Source organism: Melozone crissalis, unplaced genomic scaffold (assembly GCF_028551555.1).
Source record: "Melozone crissalis strain CALT ecotype California unplaced genomic scaffold, PUWL_Pcris_2 ptg000006l_1, whole genome shotgun sequence".
Lineage (NCBI taxonomy): Eukaryota > Metazoa > Chordata > Aves > Passeriformes > Passerellidae > Melozone > Melozone crissalis.
In genome coordinates this window covers 41033223-41052919 of record NW_026535784.1, presented here as the reverse complement: position 1 = coordinate 41052919, position 19697 = coordinate 41033223, and the positions used below count along the sequence as shown (strand labels likewise).

General features: G+C 41.7%; 1 protein-coding gene across 1 annotated transcript in view; it reads right to left on the bottom strand.

Moving 5' to 3' along the window:
- Positions 1–15709, bottom strand: part of SGMS2 (sphingomyelin synthase 2) — a 30359-nt gene extending 14650 nt beyond the window's left edge. Inside the window, exon 1 of the mRNA XM_054295642.1 lies at positions 15664–15709. The gene's annotated coding sequence lies outside the window, so the exon portion shown is untranslated. The remainder of the gene's footprint in view (positions 1–15663) is intronic.
- Positions 15710–19697: the final 3988 nt, after the last annotated feature.

Below are 19697 nucleotides of genomic sequence, written 5' to 3'. Positions count from 1 at the left end.
AAGCCTAAAGACTCCCTCACAACTTTTTTATACCAGAAGAATAAGACTAAGTCTTCTTCCTGCTTAACCCATACTCTCTAAAATGAGACTGTTTCAGTATTTCAGATCTGCACTATTTCAGGTCTGCTAACCTGAAGTGATATTTAAGCTCTGAATCAGCTGCTTTTGAATAAAGGCAAAAAGGTCCTCTACCACTGCATATTTTGTAACATTGCAAAAAAAAAGGTTTGGCTCGTAACCTTCTTCTATTAATTACAAAAGCCTATTATAAACACTGTACAAAGTATGGAAGTCACTGTTCTACCTCAGTTTCATCAGACAAAATGCCAAAAATGAGTGCCAAAAGCCTCTGGATCAGGCTTTTATGCGCAGGCTGGCTTCTTTCATTCTGCTAGAGCTTCACAGGCACTGCTTAAGAGCCACTATCCAAAGCAAGATTCTTCTCAAAGAGATAGCAAAGTCTAAAGATTTGTTAAGAGCCTAGCAGCACAACAAATGCCTCAAATCTTTCCTAGCTGACTCAAAAGTTGCAGACACTGGCTGTGAGGTAAGGGGGACCCAGCACAGGAGGCAGGAATGTTTTAGACTATTTTGTGAAGTCCTCCACCTAGTTACCAAGGGTAAAGGTTGCACTTCATAATGGAAAGTCAGACCCACAAATTAGTCACCACTTTCAGTACAGGGCAGTGAGGAGTCACAATGACTAATGTGTGCTTTAAAGTGACTGTGTGACAGCTTATCAGCAATCAGGCAGCTAGAAAAGGAAGTTACATAACAGTAAATTGATCTGTGATATACCCTAAAAATATTTGAGTCATTATTAAGAAGATGTTGCCTGACAAATTTTTCCCCTATATGCTACTTCCAAAAATCACAGAATCACACCTTCAAGATCATCCCATGCCCTAAAACCTCAACTAAACCATGGCACTGAATGCCACATCCAGTCTCTTGTTAAACACATGCAGGGATGGTGACTCCACCACTTCCCCAAGCAGACCACTCCAGTACTTTATCACTCTTTCTGTGAAAACTTTCTCCTAATATCCAACCTGTATTTCCCTTGGCACAGCTTAAGGCTGTGTCCTCTCGTTCTGTCAGCGCTGCCTGGAGAAAGAGACCAACCCCACCTGATACAGCCACCTCTCAGGGAGCTGCAGAGTGACAAGGTCACCTCCGAGTCTCCTTTTCTCCAGGCTGAACACCCCCAGCTCCCTCAGTCGTTCCTCACAGGGTCTGTGCTCCAAGCCCCTCTCCAGCCTCGTTGCCTCCTCTGGACACGCTCCAGCATCTCAAAGTCCTTCCCAAACTGAGGGGCCAGAACCGGACACAGCACTCGAGGTGCGGCCTCACCAGTGCCCAGCACAGGGGAAGAGTGACCTCCCTGCTCCTGCTGGCCACACTATCCCTGACACAGCCCAGGATGCCCTTGGCCTCCCTGGCCACCAGGGCACTCTGCTGGCTCATGTCCGGCTGGCTGCCAACCAGCACCCCCAGGTCCCTTTCTGCCCGGCACTGTCCAGCCACACCATCCCCAGCCTGTAATGCTGCAGGGGGTTATTGTGGCCAAAATGCAGGACTCGGCACTTGGACATGTTAAACTTCATCCCACTGGATTCCACCCATCCATCCAACTTTCCAGGTCTCTCTGCAGAGCCCTCCTACCTTCCAACAGATCGACACACACTCCCAGCTTAGTGTCAGCCCCAAATTTACTAATGAAAGACTCAATCCCCACATCCATGCCATCGATAAAAATATTGAACAGAGCTGGCCCCAGCACAGACCCCTGAGGAACACCACTGGTGACAGGCCCCCAGCTGGATGCAGCACCACTCTCTGGCCTGGCCATCCAGCCAGTTTTGAACCAGCAAAGAGACTTCTGTCCAAGCCAGGGGCGGCAGCTTTTCCAGGAGTGTGCTGTGGGAGACAGTGCCAGAGGCCCTGCTGAAGTCCAAACAGACAACATCCACAGCCTTTCCCACATGCAAGTAAGAGGTCACATTTCTGAAAACATTCTAGTGTACTTTCTGCAGCAACAAGAACCCTCCTCCTTAGAAGTTTAAAATGAGAGGACAGTAATTGCTTAAATCTGCACAGCATTTTACAATATCAGCAATAATACACGGAAAAGTTGCACAATCCAGGGAAAAGCTTTTAGCACTGAGGTGTACATGGAGTCCTCTATCTCATAACTCACCTTTTTAAAAGCCTGAAACAGACAACAGTCCTTGCAAAGCATAGGACTGTAATCCTCACCCCACATGAGTTCTTAGGACGGGGTATATTTAAAACTAAAAACTAATTAGTATCATACTACAAGCTGGTTTCATATATCCCTCAGTTCATGTGGCACATGACAAATTGTGACACTGTACATAGCAGCAACGCTTGCCATGTTCAGAGACTCAAGCAGCAGAAACACCCATATCTACACACCCACACACACCCTTGTCTGATGGCATTCTGACCAATGTTTTACCCTCTGTGCCAACAACAGAAGACTAGCACAATGCACGCTGTTAAAATCGGTCAGAAAGGAATCAATGACTCGCTTACCCTCTCTTCTCCCTAAGAACAGTTTTCAGCTTGCTCAACTCTGTTGATGTAGTTGCCTGGAAAACTTTATGAGTATTAGTTAAGAGGGATGATGCTCACAGTAAACAGAGTGACTAAAACTCACCAAGAAACATGATGTAGTTCCTATTTTGGTCTTCCCCTTTGCCTTCTTGCCACGCCTACCACCAAGCAGCCTAAGGCTTGTGCATCACAATCAGCAACCCCTGTCAACCAGAGATGGGAATACACAGATCCCTCATTCAAGCTGTTTGTTTACAGGCTCAGACATCCAAATCTACATCTAGCTCATACACTACATGCTTCCTTAACAGTACCCTGCCAACACTGCCCCCCGCCCCCCCCCAGCTTCTGTGGACACACTTTCAGAACTAAAACCTGGTAAATTTAATTCTAACGCCAAGTCAAGAGTACTGACAAATTTCAGCAATTACCAAGAACAATCCAGACATGTTTACTTAGGGGATTAGAAAAGCAGCAAAGGACCCTTTCATAATATACTCTCCAAGCTTCCAGTTTGCAATAACCAAAATTATATTAAGCTTTCCATAGGTAACTGGGTTTCTCACTGAAGTTCTATGCACCAACTTGAAGCACTATACAGTTAAAAAAGGCATCAGAGCCTAAGCTTCCAATGCAGTGCCATGGTTTTCTTTAAACTTCAACAAGTATTCCATTAGCTCAAAGCTTTCTATTAATAGAAGAAAATACTTTCCACATTATGCTGGCAAGAAAAATATTTCCTTTTTATATTATTTAATTAAGAAAAGACAGTGTTTAACTTTGAATACTAAACACTTAAGTACTACACACTTCAACACTTCCTTCTTCATTTTTGTTTCTGCCACAGACTGATGAACAGAACACTCATTTCCTTAGCTTGCCAGGCAGGAGAAGTGATTATCCTATCTCCCCACAATACAGGATATCATTGTTGAATAAATTTTCTGAGAGGATGTTAACAGTGGGGCAGCAATGGAAAATAATAACTATAATCTAAAACCTTTCTGTAATACCCTTCTCATATATTTTGCTATCTCCATTTCAGCCCCACCCTAGAGATCATAAAAAGAGGCCAAGAATCCTTTTAATGTGTTTTTACTGCCCCTCACAGAGCTACTATTTAAGAACCTAACTAAACATCTCCAAAATGATTCCAACCTCTCTTCATTATTCCCTGTTGAACTGCAGCCTTTGGGAAGAACAACCCTGCATTGAACACCAGGGCAATAACGAAATTCCTTCATGCCAAGCAGCTCATGAGACTCAGCATAAAGGTTTTCACCATTCACATCAGAACTTTCATTTACTTGTCTTCCCCTTCTTGCCTAATAGTTTGAGAATTCTTTTTGCTTTTTAAGAGCTTTTAAAAAGAACCAACTTGGAAAGGACTGAAATGAGGAAGTTGGTGATGTTCAAATTCCCACTTATTAAAATATAAGATTAAAACTATTTCTGCAAGAAAACAGCTGAATAGCATCTTCAGCTGAAAAGTCATCATTGCTCCTAAAAAGCTATCATTAGAGTCTTTCATTGTAACATCACACAACTGCTTTGTAACACCTACATCTTGCACATCATGCACACACAGCATAACTAAAAAGGAACAAATTAAATTAATGACTGAAATTACATTGATCTTATCCTACCAGTTGGTAAAACCTGGTGTGAAGGTACTGAGGTGACTCTCAATCTACAGAGGATGATGTATATTGCACTGTATCATCATGTACCTCAAGTAGCAGCTTCCACACCTTCAACTATGTGCTGTACTCAAGGAAGGCATCTGGTCATCACTGAACCTGTTCTCTTTGGAAGCATAGGCAAGCAAATGATCACTCAAATCGGTCAAGGCTGAATGTGAAGTGGAAATACAAGCTGGCCAATCAAACTGCCTGCTAAATGGCATTCATACCAGCAGCACAATGTGCTGCACTGAACATTATTTTCCATTTCTTCATTTAAGTAACATTACTGTAACTTAAAATTTTGAGTCAAGAGATTATTTCCACAGGAAAAAAAACCCACAGGCTGGAAACCAGGACCACTTCTGATCTTTGTCTTACTGTCCATGAAAAATTTTAGGGCAGAAGTAAAGAATGAGTCATCAAAAAAGATGTTTCAAGAAGGATATTTGAAAAAAGTGATTTACAAACATACATCCTTATTTTTGGTCACATTTCTATGTGAGGCCCTAAAGCTTACTTTAAAATAGAAAGTATTCTATAGAAATTATCCAAAAAGCATTTTATGGCATTCTTATCCCAATGTCCAGCAGACACCTAGATACAGAGTGATTTGGGAAGAAGAAGGGAGGCCAAAGATGTGCCATGTAGACTATCTGAAACATGGAGGGCCAAAGATTCTATAAACTGTTCCTCAGTCAGAACTGCAGCTGACAAAACTGTTTGGGACAAAGTCAGTCTCATCTCTAGACTCCCTGAGACCAGTGGTGTGAATGTGTGCTAAGTAGCCATGGTGTACAGTAAATAAGTGGTGAATCAACTAATACCACGTGATCAGTTGCAAAAGTCTAAGGACAGAACTAAGTGTTCAACTGGAAATAGTGCCAAGCAGTTTTAAAGAAGAGAATGAAGAACTTGGCAAAATTAGGGCACAGTAAAAATAATTATTCTGGTCTACCAACTGTCTTTTTCCATGCAGGAGAACACTATCTTATTACATACTGCTATTTCTGCTGTGTTCCTGCATAAGTTTTCCTCAAAAATACCAAATATGTCAAAAGATCTGCATCTATCAGCAAGGACAGATCACATTCTGGCTTTATAAGCAGCCTTCTAAATTTAGGACAAATGGGCATAATCTGAGAAAACTGTTGTCGAGAGCATAGCTTGAATTCAAGACCCAACAGTGGCTTGGATTTCAGGAGCTTTCATTAACAGAGCACTACAGCAAGCCAGGCCATTTTTAAGGTACTGACCTGGCTATGCAGGCCAGGACAAGGGCTTGCACAGCACAGCCTCTAACATCAGCTGTTGCAGGAACTGCTCCTGCACTTTGCAGCTAAAGCCACTGCAGGTGTCTTTGCTGTCAACTACTCTCCTCTGGGGGAGTATCATCTTGCCAGGAGGAGGAGGGCACATCCAAGTATCAGTGGCACCAAGAACACCCTAAATTCAAATCTATTCTAGACACACAGCAAAGGGAACAAAGGGAAGTCTCACAGGGACTTAACCTAGAAGGTCCCCACATCAGCTGCACTTGAGCACTACTTTAAAAGCTGGGTAACTTCACCATCTCAAAGGTGCACAATTGAAGCACAAAACTTGCACATGGCAATATTAAACAGGTGAATGCCACACCCTGCATGACAGACATTGTATAACAACACACACCCCCACAGGAGCAATTACAGGTCCGCAGAGCAAAGGCAACAGCCTTCTAGACTCATGCAAGCCAATTAGGAAGAAATCAAAATTCCACATTATATTAGGTTACAACCATAACTCAAGAGGCGTGCTAAGATGTTAACGACAGCTGGGGCAGACCAAGATGGCCAGAAACATTCCATACCAATCCCAGCTCATGGAATTTCTTAACACTGCTTTTTCAAGACAACATACAAAGATGGGGATGGTTCAGGACTTGCCATAAAAGCTGCCACCCAGGAAGACATTTTATTTATTTGGAAGCAGAAGTCAGGCTGGGATACTAGCATATTCCAGCCCATGTTAAGCTGTTCCACTGCCAGTGCAGCAGAACTAATTAGTTAAGCTCATGCAAACAGTCTAGGCCATGCATGTTTAACTTATATGACAGGTCAATGTTAATTTTATTGAACCACATGAAGCGCAGTTATCCATATTGCACACCTGTATAAACAACAGTGGATCACAGGTTACCCATGCATTGGTAAGTTTTATTGGTAAAGAACAGAAGAAATCAGTCTGAAATCCCAGAGCAGATCCATTTTCTCTCCTTCCTAGTACTTTAACACTAAAAAAGTTTAAAAAACCCCGTTTCAAAAGAGTCTTTTAACACAAGGAATGCAAAATGCTGTTCTAGCACAAGACAAAAATTGAGTCAGAATTTCACAGATCTTCAGAAGAGAATCTATGCCCTACAGTAGGTATATTATTCCTCCCTGAAACCTTCCAGATGAGCGCCATATCTCATGCAAGACAAAGAACAGAAAAGAAACAGGTTTTAAACACAGCAGTGTTACAGTCCAGCAAAGACTGTAAACAAATCAGCCCAAAAAATAAGTCTGAACAAATCAAATTGCCTTTTCACATAAAGCACATTGTGAGCTGCCCTAAGTATAGAATACTCAGATGTGTGGGTCTGATGCAGAAAAGAAGTGCCACATCTCTAGAATTAAGCCATCTGCATAGCCCACATTTCCCTATAGTCCTGGGAGAGAACACACTCAAACAAGTTAAGTATTGAAGTTTAAATCCAACAGCATGAGTTGGATTTAAATCTAAAAAGGATTGTTCAGAGAAAGTTCATGGCTTCCCAAAGCTTCCTCATGTCTGACAGTAATATTTATAAAACAATTTTAGACAGAACTGACACTTGTTCAGTTGTGTTTCTATGGGGCAAGAGCACAAACTGATCTCTTATTCCACAGGGAGGCAGTCAGGGCAATCACCTGAATTGTCCAGGATAAAAACTTGCAGTAAAATTCCTTAAGCATATTCAGACACCAGAACACTGAATATTCACAAACACATACTGAGACACTTGCAGGAAGAAGTGGCTTGCCACTAACCCTCAACATTTGAGCTAATGTGCAGACTTCACAGCAGGCAATTGAAAAAACAAACGCAAAGCAACAAGCAAACAAAAGCTTCCAACAAACACCAATTGGAACAGGTACTATTCAGTCTAACTACACAAACCACTTTCTTAACATATACAGGAGACAGAAAATCACAAGACAAGGGGCTCACACACAGCACAGGCTCCTAGAGCTGTAACTTAGGTAAAAAGCTGCCTGTTCTTTGACACGTATCAGCATGAAAATCTGACTTACAGCTTGGTTATCTGCAAGCTTATCTCATGGGCAATCACTGGGTGGGTGCTGCCTGGCTAAGAGGTAAACAGACACAAAGCTCCTCTCAGACCTCTGAACTCTCCTAGACGAACGGGACTCATGAAAAGAGTTGATGAGAGGTGTGCAAACAGTGTTATAAAACAGTCGTAATAGTGACAAGACAAAAACATCATCCTAAATAGCAATACATTTTCTGTCCACTAAGATTTGTCTTTTTCTCCAGTCATACACTATGACAAATACACAACACTAAAAACACCATCCTGCAGTTTATAAGCCTTTGGATGAAAGGAGAAAGTCTTTTTCTCTGAATCTAATTGGAAACACTATAGAATATCACCATAAACACCAGGACATTTTTCATGCTACATTCTCAACAATGCATGACCAAATTATAAGCTATGTAACATCAGTCTAAAACCTTCTGAGCAATACAAACCATTAAAATCAGAAGCATCTTCATAATAGTGTTATGGAAGATGAATCAAGATAATGGTTCTTCAAGCAAATTATGGAAGCCAAAGTACAATATTCTTCCTGCAGCTGTCCTTGTAACCGCAATAGAGACTTTGATAAGAATGAACTTTATCTGCATGTTACACACATTACAGTCAAATTCTGACTTAACTGTGTTGCCTCTGTCACATGTTCTAGAAAGGCTTGCAGAGCTAAAAGCTTTGCTCCTGATTCTACCACCATGGGATGCCGAGGGAGAATAGGAAGAAAGCACATATGTGTGCACAGTCAAAAGAGTTACAGTAAGGTAGGAGAACATGGTTCTAGTGTTTGCCCTGGCTGCAGAATAGAAGAACAGAGAGCTTCCGCCTTCCTACCCTCTCCTCTGCCCTCCAGGCCTTGGAAGGGGAATAGTATCCCATTTTAAATTCTGTCATTCAGTTCTGAGCTCTTCAAATATAGAAGAGGTAAAGAGTTTAGTCAACCTCTATGATGTTTAAGACTTTTAATATAAACTTCATCTTACTACAAATTAAGGAAAAAAAACCAAACAAGAAACTTTATGGGAACATTCTGCACAGTAAAACTAAGCCATGCACCTTACCTAGTTCAGATTGTCTAGTGACTAGGAGTAATGCACACAAAAAGGCATAAGCTGCCTGCAATGTGTAAAATTACACTTTAAAAAACCCCAAGCACTTCACCTCAAAGAAAAATACTTCAAGAGCAAGAAGTATACTTATTTAGCCTAACAACTTAAGCTTTGCTATTTGAGGTATTATGTCTTGCAATGTTGATGGTCAGCTGAGATTTATTTCATCCATCTTAACCTTTAAAAGTCAGTACAAGTCACTGACTTTACCAGAGAGAGACACATTATTCCACCCTACATTACACAGTTTGTTCCAAACAGAAGAATGAAGAAATGTTACTTATCTTAACACTTATGCTTGTTTGCACACATGGAAATAGCTGAGCCATTTTTTAAGACCTGCATGGAGGAAGCCAATGACTATGGTTACTGCAGAACACAAAACAAAGGCCAACAAGAAAACCTTTCTCATTGGAAAGCACTTGCCATTCAGCTGTGCAGCATGTGTAGTATTCAGTTTCCAAGTCATAGTTATCACTAAAAAGATTAATTGTGAATAATCTGAAACTCAGGATACAATCACTGTAGTGGACAGAAGTTCAAACTCATAACACTAAACTCTTCAATAAGTTGCCTTAATATTAACTCCCAATTTAACTTCTAAGTTCACTGTGGCACCTTGGAAGGAACAATGCTCTTAATACTTCTTGCTTCAGTGCCAAACAGGATGCCACAGCCCTTCCTCACAAGATTCAAATCCACCATGAAAGTTAAAAAATTTTTCTAGGAAAACAAAAACACTGGAGTGTTGTTTTCCTATGTTAGTGCATGAGCACTCTTAATAGCCAATAATAGGATTCAAACAACTTCAGCCAACGTGCTTTCTCACAGAATGGAAATAAACAGAGTTTCACTTTGGAGGACTAGCTTTAGCTTTCTGGCACATTTTCCACATCAAGTGGAGCTGATTTTTTTTCCCAAAAATTTCAAGATCATTCCCTATAGCTGCATGCAAAGGATAGACATGCTTTCAAAGTAACTTGCAAACAATTCTGTGAAAAACAGCACCTGCATTTCAGTAACACAGCTTAAGCAAGTGTACTAAACTTTTTTACTTACAAATTAGAGCCAAATTTTGGCCTCTAAAAGACCAAGATGGTATGCCAGAAGACAAGAATGAACTCTTGTCAAGTGACACTCTAACATATAAAATCTGAGTAAAATCAAATGAAGACAAGCTCATGGTTCTCAGACTGGCATTGTAAGGAACTCATACCTGGCATCCTTACAGATTAGTACAGTATTATGAAAACAGGAAAAACCACAAGCTTCTGTCAGGCTCCTAATAAACAGGAACTAAAAGTAACATGAGTTAACTTTTTAAGCCCCAACATATCCAGTTTCTATACACTCCTGAAAAAGTTATGTTACCAGAAAAAAAACCAGCATCAATGGACTAATCCAAATGAGAGTCATAAGAATTAATATCTCTCAGTTTTACAGAAAAAAAAACTCACCAAAACAAAACAGGGCTTTCAGAATTTCAGTTTAAATGCTTTTGATTTTTTTTCTGAAACTGTAGTACATAAATTTGAACCAGAATAACTGTCAGAAGATGAAAAAGAATTCTACATTAAGTGTTGTTTTAGCACTGTTAAGACAGTAACACAGCATTACAGCTTTTAAGATGTCCTTTTAAGCAACTGCAGTGATGGGAACACTTTGCTCCAATACAGTGTTCAGTCTCAAACCAAGACATGGGAAGCACTATTAGGCATAAAGCATCTACAGACAGCAAGGGCAGCTTCCCATTCACAAGGCTGATGTGGGGAAGTAAAAAAAGAAATTTAAAAAATAATCAAATAAACCGTAATTACTGTGGAAGCATACTATAACTATCAACAAGATACAGGATTATATCATGCCCTCCAGATGAAAGACAGAATTAATGACTATGAGGCATGACCTTCTCTACTGCTGCTTCTCTCCAGCAAATTATGTCACCTAAATAAGGAGACTGCCTCATTATTTCTGATTTAGCAGTAGTCTGGAATATTAAATGAAGCATATAGAGTTGAATTCAGTTTCTTGGACAGGACATAAGCATAACACAGCTGAAACTGGATAAAAAAAAGTCTGGAGACCCTCTCTCCTTACTTAGCTCTGCTCTGCTCAACTGGCCAGCACTAGAGTGAACATAAGCAGGAACTTGGGTGTGTGCATAAGTAAACATTTTGTCACTGTTATGTACCTTTCACATGGCTGAAACTAACTGTGAGAAGTCTTTCAGCATTCATCACACAACAGTTTAAGATCTTAGGAGGCTAAGCAGAATACACACTCTAAAAAGAGAAAGATTAGAAAATGCAAACATTTCAACATAAAAAAATAACCAAGTAGTGAGAGCAGGTGACTTCTTAATAAAGGACTTTTACAGACACAAGAGTTATATTAAAGATTCTTTTAGGGAGGTAGCATATGCAAAAATACTTCCAATAATACTTCAAGAAATGGAAGACATTACCTTGTGCTTAGATCTTACAAGATCCAATAGGCTTGTTCTTAGAGGCTGGACAGATTTCTGCACTCTGGCAGGATTAAAGACTCCCGTTTATTTTATAGTTAACTTAGATTTTAAAAAAACCCCAAAACACACACAATCAAAACCAACCAACCAAAAAAAAACCCAATCAAATTCAAGTTCTATTATTAGAGGCATGAACTATGATCATGGATGTATGATCAAGCAAAACAAAAAACCCATCCTTCTCTAAGACACTACAGACACAAATTTGTTAGTTTCGATAGCTCTTAGTGACACCTTGCTATCAGAACTTGCATAAAGACAGAAATAATATACTCATTTAGACAAATGTACTAATATTGGGCTTTTTTATTTATATGTATTTAGTCCATATTAGTACTTAAAACTTCACTCTGAATATTTAAGCTTACAGTAGCAGCAAGACTGACACAGGCCTAAGACAGCAACAGGCATTCCAGGCAAAAAGGCCTTTCCCAAAGGCAGGGAGGTTATAGAACTCTACAGGGGCTATACTGGTTTATGACAACTAACATGTAAACCTGTCTCTGAAACGTTTCACAAAGAACATCATCAATTGCCTGGGGACCCTTGAAAACCTGTGATCATAAACTGCTGCAGGCAGTTTGTAATTCCCAGATGGGGGGTTAGAAAAAATACCTTAAATATAGGGAGCTTCCTGGGGTTTATTGCTCACTTCCGTTGATTCCTTTTGTGGTATCAATCTCACCATCAAAGTAACCTTACTGTAACTGAAGATACAGTTAATCATTATTTGTACTTTAAACTTCCTTCCCAGTTTCAGCCATGATATGCTTACATCTTATCTGAAAAACTGAATCCAACTCTCTTAATTAATTTAAGATTTCAGATTCCTTCTAAATCAAAAATAATCCAGGGGGAATTTATTTTAAATTTAGCCATTCTTAAAATTAGCCATATTCCTAAATGCTCTGTACCAGTTCAGCTTAAATCAACCAAATTAAGATGATGCAACTTTTGAAAACATTCAGTGCTGTGCCCAAGAGGCTCAGCATTTCCCCGAGGAAGAACAGGTGAACAACCCTAATCCTAATTTGCATCAGTAACCACAGACACAACAACAACACTGCAGAGTTTAGTGCAAAGCTTACTGCATGCCACAGGATCCTAGTGAGATTCAGCCTGAGGAAATCACTATGAAGAAAAAGGAACAAAAGACTACAGAACAGAGAAGAAAGAGATGAACTCTAAAAGCCAGGAGAAAAGCTAGGAACAGCAAGACATTGCAATGTGTGACTGTCAAGATCTGACTTCAGAACCCTCACAGATCTAATATCAGCAACTTCATTTTTGTATACAAATTTTATCAATAATAAGTGAAATGTTCTTAAAATTTATACATGGCAGTTGAAAGTTAACCTCTGTCAATTGGGGAGAGTAAGTGACATCTGATTTTTTTGTTCAGGTACCTACAAATAAACAGGACATTCTGCCATTCTGGAGTTACATATTGGAGAAACTATTTTTTTATGAAAAACATAAGTAATATATGCTTTTTTGCTATAAAATTCTCTTGTCAGAATGAAGGCAGTGAAGGTCTCCTGATTAACAATGCTCATTATTTTCTCTGATGATCTAAACCTAAACACTGTTTCATTAAGAACCATTCTATTTGCAATGATCACCTCAACAGCCCCAGACACTGACAAACTGTTTCTTCTATACAACAGACTCGACTCTAACATTTTTAAATGCCATCAGATTGCAAGCAGGATCCACCTGACAGACAGTAAGCAGAAAGTTTTACTCAGCAACCACAAGCATGATCTCAAAGCACAGTAGTACCCTTATTTTACAGATACTGCATGTATGTTAGCTAGAGGGTAAGTACCATGTTTCCCTAAAGCTGAGTTACTTTTACTTCATATTTTAGTCTTATTAAAATTCCTAGCAACAGCCACAGACTTCCAAAACCAGTTATATTGGTAAGAAGTACTTCGTTCTCTTTATCACCCATATCCCCACAAGATCTGTTCTGGGGAAGAGAAACAGTGGTGGCTGTTAGTGTGAACTTTAGCAAGCACCCTCACACAGGAGATGCTTGTGGTTACCAATGTCCTGGAGCCTCACTAGAACAGCTGGCTTTCAGGAGAGTTAAGAAATGTCCAGAATAGACTTTCTGTTAGAAACATAACACAGAGCTCTCTGTGTTACATAAAACTTTCCCATTAGCAGCTCTTAAGGTCTTCAGCATCTGCTGGGACAGTGGTGCCTGGATGCCTGGCATTCTTAGTGTGCACAGCATCTTTGGGGACAGTGGTGTCCATGGTACAAACAATTCTCCCAGCAGGGAGAGATCTCTGAAGACAGTGGACCTAGTGTTACATTAATCTTCGCAGCATCTGTGCAGACCAGTGCAATACCACAGCCATACTAAATAATATGTCACAGCATCTGTATTGTCCACAAACAGCATCAAAAACTAGTGTAGGGCCAACAGCCCACCAAAATTAGGGAAAAAAAAAATCCAAACAGAAAAGACATGCCATTTTATTACAAATACCTCTATCTTCAAAGACCACTTCTGTTCCAGGAGATTTAAGAGTAATGAGCCATTTCTTCAAAAACCTTCTTCTACATTTTCTGCTCCTTTAAAAAGGTTACTTATTTTTTAAATCCATCACTTGTTTCAATATTTATTTTGTTAATCCTTAAAAATCAATCCACTACTTTTCAGTCTTCATACCATTAACATGCTATACTCATACACTGTAAATAAATAACTCCAGGCTTTAGAATTAAAAATACCTAAGATTAAGTCTCTTATTCAGCTCTTCCAGAGACACGGAAGTATGTGTGTGGGCTGAGTTTTTTGCATTGATAAGGAAATCTTCAGTTTTTCACTATACAGTATCCCTGATATAACACTTCTGATGTCTACTTGAAACATTCAGTTCTGAATTAATTTCTGTCTTACAGTAGTACAACTACAGCACACTTTTACAATGCAGAAAAGGAGATGCTTATCAACATGCCATCCATGGCTCAATATTTAAAATGCAGGAGTAAAAGCATTCTATATTGAGATTACCAACTGGTGACTTAAAAAAAATAATCTAAGTAAAAGCATTCTAGATTGAGATTACCAACTGGTGACTTAAAAATAATCTATCTTTGCTCTCTTCAAGTTGTCATTTCTCCATTGTGTAAGTTCACTTCAAGGACAGCACAGAAATCTACTTCATTAGGGGCCTTTATCACCTTACTATTGTTGTCCCCCTAGATTTTCACCTAAAATTTCCCCGATCACCACTTGATTTGTCCAGTGCTCTCTAAGACTAACAAATGATCCAGGGTACACTGGAATATTTTTGTGAAGGACAGAGACAAGCATATGTTTTTCAGTAGAATGTGATAATCTCTGTCTGATTTTGAACTAGCAACCTAAAAGGAAAGAAATATGGAAGCAAGCACATTGATCTTTCTAGTAAATTAAGCTCTAGATTATTTAAGTTAGGGCAAAATAAGGAATAACAGTTATTAGTTTCACAGCGAGAAAATATTTAGGCTACAGAGCCTCAAAAAACCTGCCTTGTCAAATAATAATACATCTAAGTAATTGCATTAAATATAATTTAAAAAAGCAAATTGATTTTGGACAAAGCATTTAATAAATGTGGTTTAAAGTGAAGCCTGCCAAAACTCCTGTAAGGCCTGGTGTCTCAGATGAAGAACCATGCACCTGCTCAGTTTATGCTACTGCTTCTACGGAACCATTCACTTGTATAATTAACTGTGCATAAATTAAAAGCTGTCAAGTGGTTTGAGGACAGATGTTTGATTTCCTACGTGTTCAAATGAAACAAAATAAAATGTTTAGAAATGGACTAAACTGAACAAAAGATATTCTACATTGTATCTTAGTTTTATTACTTTGCCAGAAGACTATGGATCAACTACTTTTCACAAGAATTTAAAGATAAACTTACGCCAGAAACCACACAACATTAAAAGAAATGCAACCTGCCACTAAGTCAAAAGTTTAGTTTAGCAGCAGTCCAGGAAGTTTAAGAGTGGCTTGAACAGAGCAGACATACAATAAGGAAAAAAAACCCCAAACCTACAACAAAAGACCTTTACAACAACCTTATAATAATACTTTACCTTCCTGAGCTGAAATCCCCCGTTTTGAAGTTCCCTCCTGAGCAGCCAGGTATGTGGTACTGCTCTAAGAGGTATGTACACAACTGCCCACACCAAAACCATAGAATTTTACTTTCAAACTAGGTAAGTTCCACGTTGGCAAGAGAAATCAAAACAGCAGGTGCCCTCCCAAGCTAGAGGGGCCGCTAGAAACGGGAGCCCACAAGCGTGGGACTGCTCCTCCCAGAGTCTATCCGGCTGACAGCTGCAGGTCTCCTGTGAAAGAGGGTCTCCAAGCCGGCACCTGTGGTACGCCACGCTCTCAAGCCACCTATGCCGCTCCCAACTTACCTACTCAGCCGTATATAGAAAATCTTGCACTGCTGGCAGATCGTCCTCCAAAGGCGGCTGGAGTCGTTTTTGGAGCCTCAGGGCTCCTGGGTTTGGGCTCTGCAGTTCCTTACGGGCAGACACTCCCACCAGTGAGGCAGCAGCACGCAGAAGCAGCTAGAAAGTTTGCCACAATCTCTACCTTCCCCTGCAATTTGCTCCTCTCCCAGCCTCAGCCTCTTCTCGCTCCTGGCGAAAGGGACCGGCTCTAAGGGCGGCGGCGGGGGCGACACTTCTCGCGGAGGTTTCCTGCCTCAGCAGTGCCGCAGCTGGAAGGGCTCTCCCGCTGGAGGGCGGCTCCGGGCCGGGGGGCGCCGGGGGCAGCGCTCGTTCGGGGCTGCGGCCGCCGCCGCGTTTGCCGCGAGCCTCATGCTCGCCGCGGTGCTCCCTGACATCATTCATTCTGCTACGCGCACGCCCGCCCACTCCATTTCCAAGCAGTGACTCACCCGGCGCTGCCGCGGCCGCCGCTGTCCGGGGCCGGCCCGCCCGGCCCTCCCGGAGCCCCCGCCCGCCGCGCAAGGTGCCGGCCCCGCCCGCCCGCCCGCGCGGCCCCCCCGACGCGCGCCTCTGCGCGCGCGCGCCACCCCCTCCCGGCGGGGCCGCGCGCCCGCACCGCCCCGGCGCGCGCCTCGGCCGGGCCCGCGGCAGCCCCGGGCGGGCCCATCCCGGCCCGAACCCCGGCCCCGCGCGCCCGCTCCGCGCGGCTGCCCCGGGAGCCGCTGCCGCCGGGCAAGGGCCGAGTCAGCCCGCGAAAGAGGGCGCCGACACCTGCCCCGCCCGCCCTGAAACGCCGGCTACGGGAAGGGCACTGCCTGCCCCCGCAGCCAGCGCGGGCACAGGTGCCGGGGCCGCCCCGCAGCCAGGCCACAGGCGAGCGCCGCCGCCCTCCGCAGCCACGGGCTTCCCGGTTCTGCCGGGGGATTTGATTTCCCCAAACCTGTTCACGTGACAGATGACTGGCACTGAAACCCCCTGCTTGTCAAGTGTTTCACCCCCGCCTCTGGACTCGGCTTTCCTTGGGGTTTTGTTTGGCTTTTTTTGCCTTTTTTTTTTTTTTTTTTTTTTTTTTGCGGTTTTGTTTTCCAAAGAGTTCCCCCATCACTACGTAGCAGCCAGATTTTGTTGGGAGTTTTCCAGTGTAAGAAGCATGTGATTGGCGGGGGAGGAAGGGAGGGGAAGACGGTGTCAACTCATCCTCACCGAAACTCGCTGCGGCCGATACACACCTGTCCTGCCCCAGCCACCCGGCTGCGCGCCGAGCGGGCACATGACAGAGCGCAGCACACACCCGGCACACAAGCCCGGGTTCGAGGAAGGCACCTGACCCTCTGTTCGTCACACCCCTGGAAAGCCCCCTTCACCCAGCTATTGGCTATTCTGCTTGGGTTGCTCACACTTTGTTTTTTAACACAAAAGCTTGGGGGAAGGGAAGAGAGAATCTGCTTTATTCCAGCACAGAGTGGAAAAATTTTCCGCACTCTCAGATTTCTGTGGGACAGGGAAACTGCCCTGGTCCAACAGTGACAGCCAGGGCACTGCTACAGAGTGCCAGGATTTCCAACTTTTATCTCCTGCAGCCTTAATGCAAACAGTCTTATACCAGATAAACAATTCAGCAAGGCTACTGCTGTTCCTGTTGCTAGGTGAATACACATACACACCTGTAGTGCTGAACCAAAGAAGTCTGCTGGAACCTCACAGCTCTCTGTACTGCCACTCTCTTCTCACACCCCCCCCTCCCCCACCAATTCTCCTAAGTAGGTAATGCTTCCTTTAAAATAAAATCTAAAGGAAAAAACAGAAGGTACCATGGCCAGGGAATTTGTTTTTAACTGATTACAGAGATATCTACATACGCCTTATTGCAGACACAATCACATGCGTGCCTTTGCAGAATCATATCTTACTTCAAGCTGTTATACAGAGGATAATAACAGACAGAGCAACAGATCAAGAGTAAAAACAGCAACACAAGTGAAAAAAAAACCCCAGCTATCTACAGGCAAAGCAAAGAGGCCTCCTCTAGTTTTCCATAATTAAAAAGAATCACTGAAGAAAGGTTAAAAGCAAAGACCAGAAATTTTACCAGAATTTTTCCAAATTATGTAGAGAGATCAGTAAGCTGAAACACCAGCATTACTCTATAATAATATTCTCTGAAGCACTGCATTTGAGTAAGTAAAAAGTAGCAGTACATTTTCTTACTCTGTTCAAGGCTACACTTCACACCCAACCCCACAAACCCATCCATGCAAATGAGAGGTTGAAGTGTAGAGCTCAGGGGAGGACCTGTGAGGAGCAGCTTTCAGGAGAGGGTCTTGAACTAATCTGGTAAAAACTGTTTGCAAGTTCTGCATAACAACAAACCTTCAAAAACAAGCAGCAAATTTGTGAAGTCACAAAACTTGCCAGAGGAAATAGCAGCACATCTCTTGACCTTTACTTTAAACTAAATTGAATTCAGAAGATTGTTTTTAGACAGGAATTAAGTGAGAGATAACAAGACTTACAGAATGAAAACTCATTTTGAGGAAAAAGAAACCTTGCACACACAGACAGAATTCCATGGAGAGACTCACATACAAGTCACATTCCCCTTCACCTCCCAGGGAGGCAGATGAGAGGGAGAGAATACAGAAACAGAGCTTTGAGGGGGAAAATTACTGTTCCATTCACTTGGAACAAACCCAGCATCTTTTTCATTACTGTTTACTTTTTCCCCCTTTCATGAGATCAGCAGGGATATTATTGGAAACAGTAATTCTAGAAAAGAACACAGCCAGCTTGTGCATTAAAATTCTGACTATTTCCAAAGAGACACTTGGGCAGTTTTCAGACGTAGCTACCACCAGAATCCTGCTTAGACCTGCCATGGGAGAACTGAAGCTGCAAGATTGGGTTTATGGTGGGGGGAACCAAGAACCATACAGAAATTTCTAGTTCAAGCTGACTTTACAGTTATTAGACAGAATAAACAGTATTACTACAAAAAAAAAAAAAAGCTGCTTTTTTTTTTGTGTGTGTGTAGCCAAGCCATAGCAGAACTCTGTGCAGAAACTGATAGGCAAAAACTATGTACCTGTGCTCCGCCTAAGTAGTTTCAGAACTAATTAACTGTACAAGTACATGTGTTCTTAGGTGTTCACATACATTTGCAGCCTTTATTGCAGGTGTGTTAAAGGCAGATGAAAACATACATATTTAATATTGAAGTATGCCATACACTGCCATAATTATAGTCACTAACAATCCTTCCTTGCCTTTCCTTCAAGTAGCATATAAATCAGGGTAATCCTGCCAACTACTTCTAGTCAGGTCTAACATTATATTCTGTACCCTGGTTCTCATGGCAGCCCTATTATATCTGTGAAGGTGCTAGTTCATACTTCTACCTTAAAACAGATAAAGGAACTCCAGAATGATTTATTGTTCCCACTCCATTAAGAAAGAGTAAAACACACAAAAGCCCAATGTAAGTGGATTATACCATGAAGAGATTCTTCATCAGTATACACTTCCTAAATCCTTAAACACCCCCTAATAAAAATAAGTTCCAGAGTTTTTGAATTAGATGCATTTCAGCAATGACATGAACTCTAGGTCTCCAGATTATTATTTTTAATCCATTCACTGACTCTTTTTCATCTTCAAGGGCTTTAGAAGAAGAAGAAAGCTTACCTTGTAAATTCACATTAATGTCACTCTTTTTTGGCAACTGAACAAGCGGATGAAAAGATAAGCCACAATAGAAATCACAAGACAAGTTTTTCCATCATTCCTTCATAAGCCCCAGTTCCAAAGTACACAGTACTGCCCTACTACTGGAGAGGCTGGAGCCTTAAGAAACATGCTTATAGATCACCACAGCTGGATCAAGCACAACTTCAGCTGCTTAGATAGCAAGCCTACCTTAACAGGTCAACCCCCCAAAACAATTTAAAGAAAAAGCAGAGTACTAGTTACTATGAAGCACTAAGCTGCCAAGCCAAGCG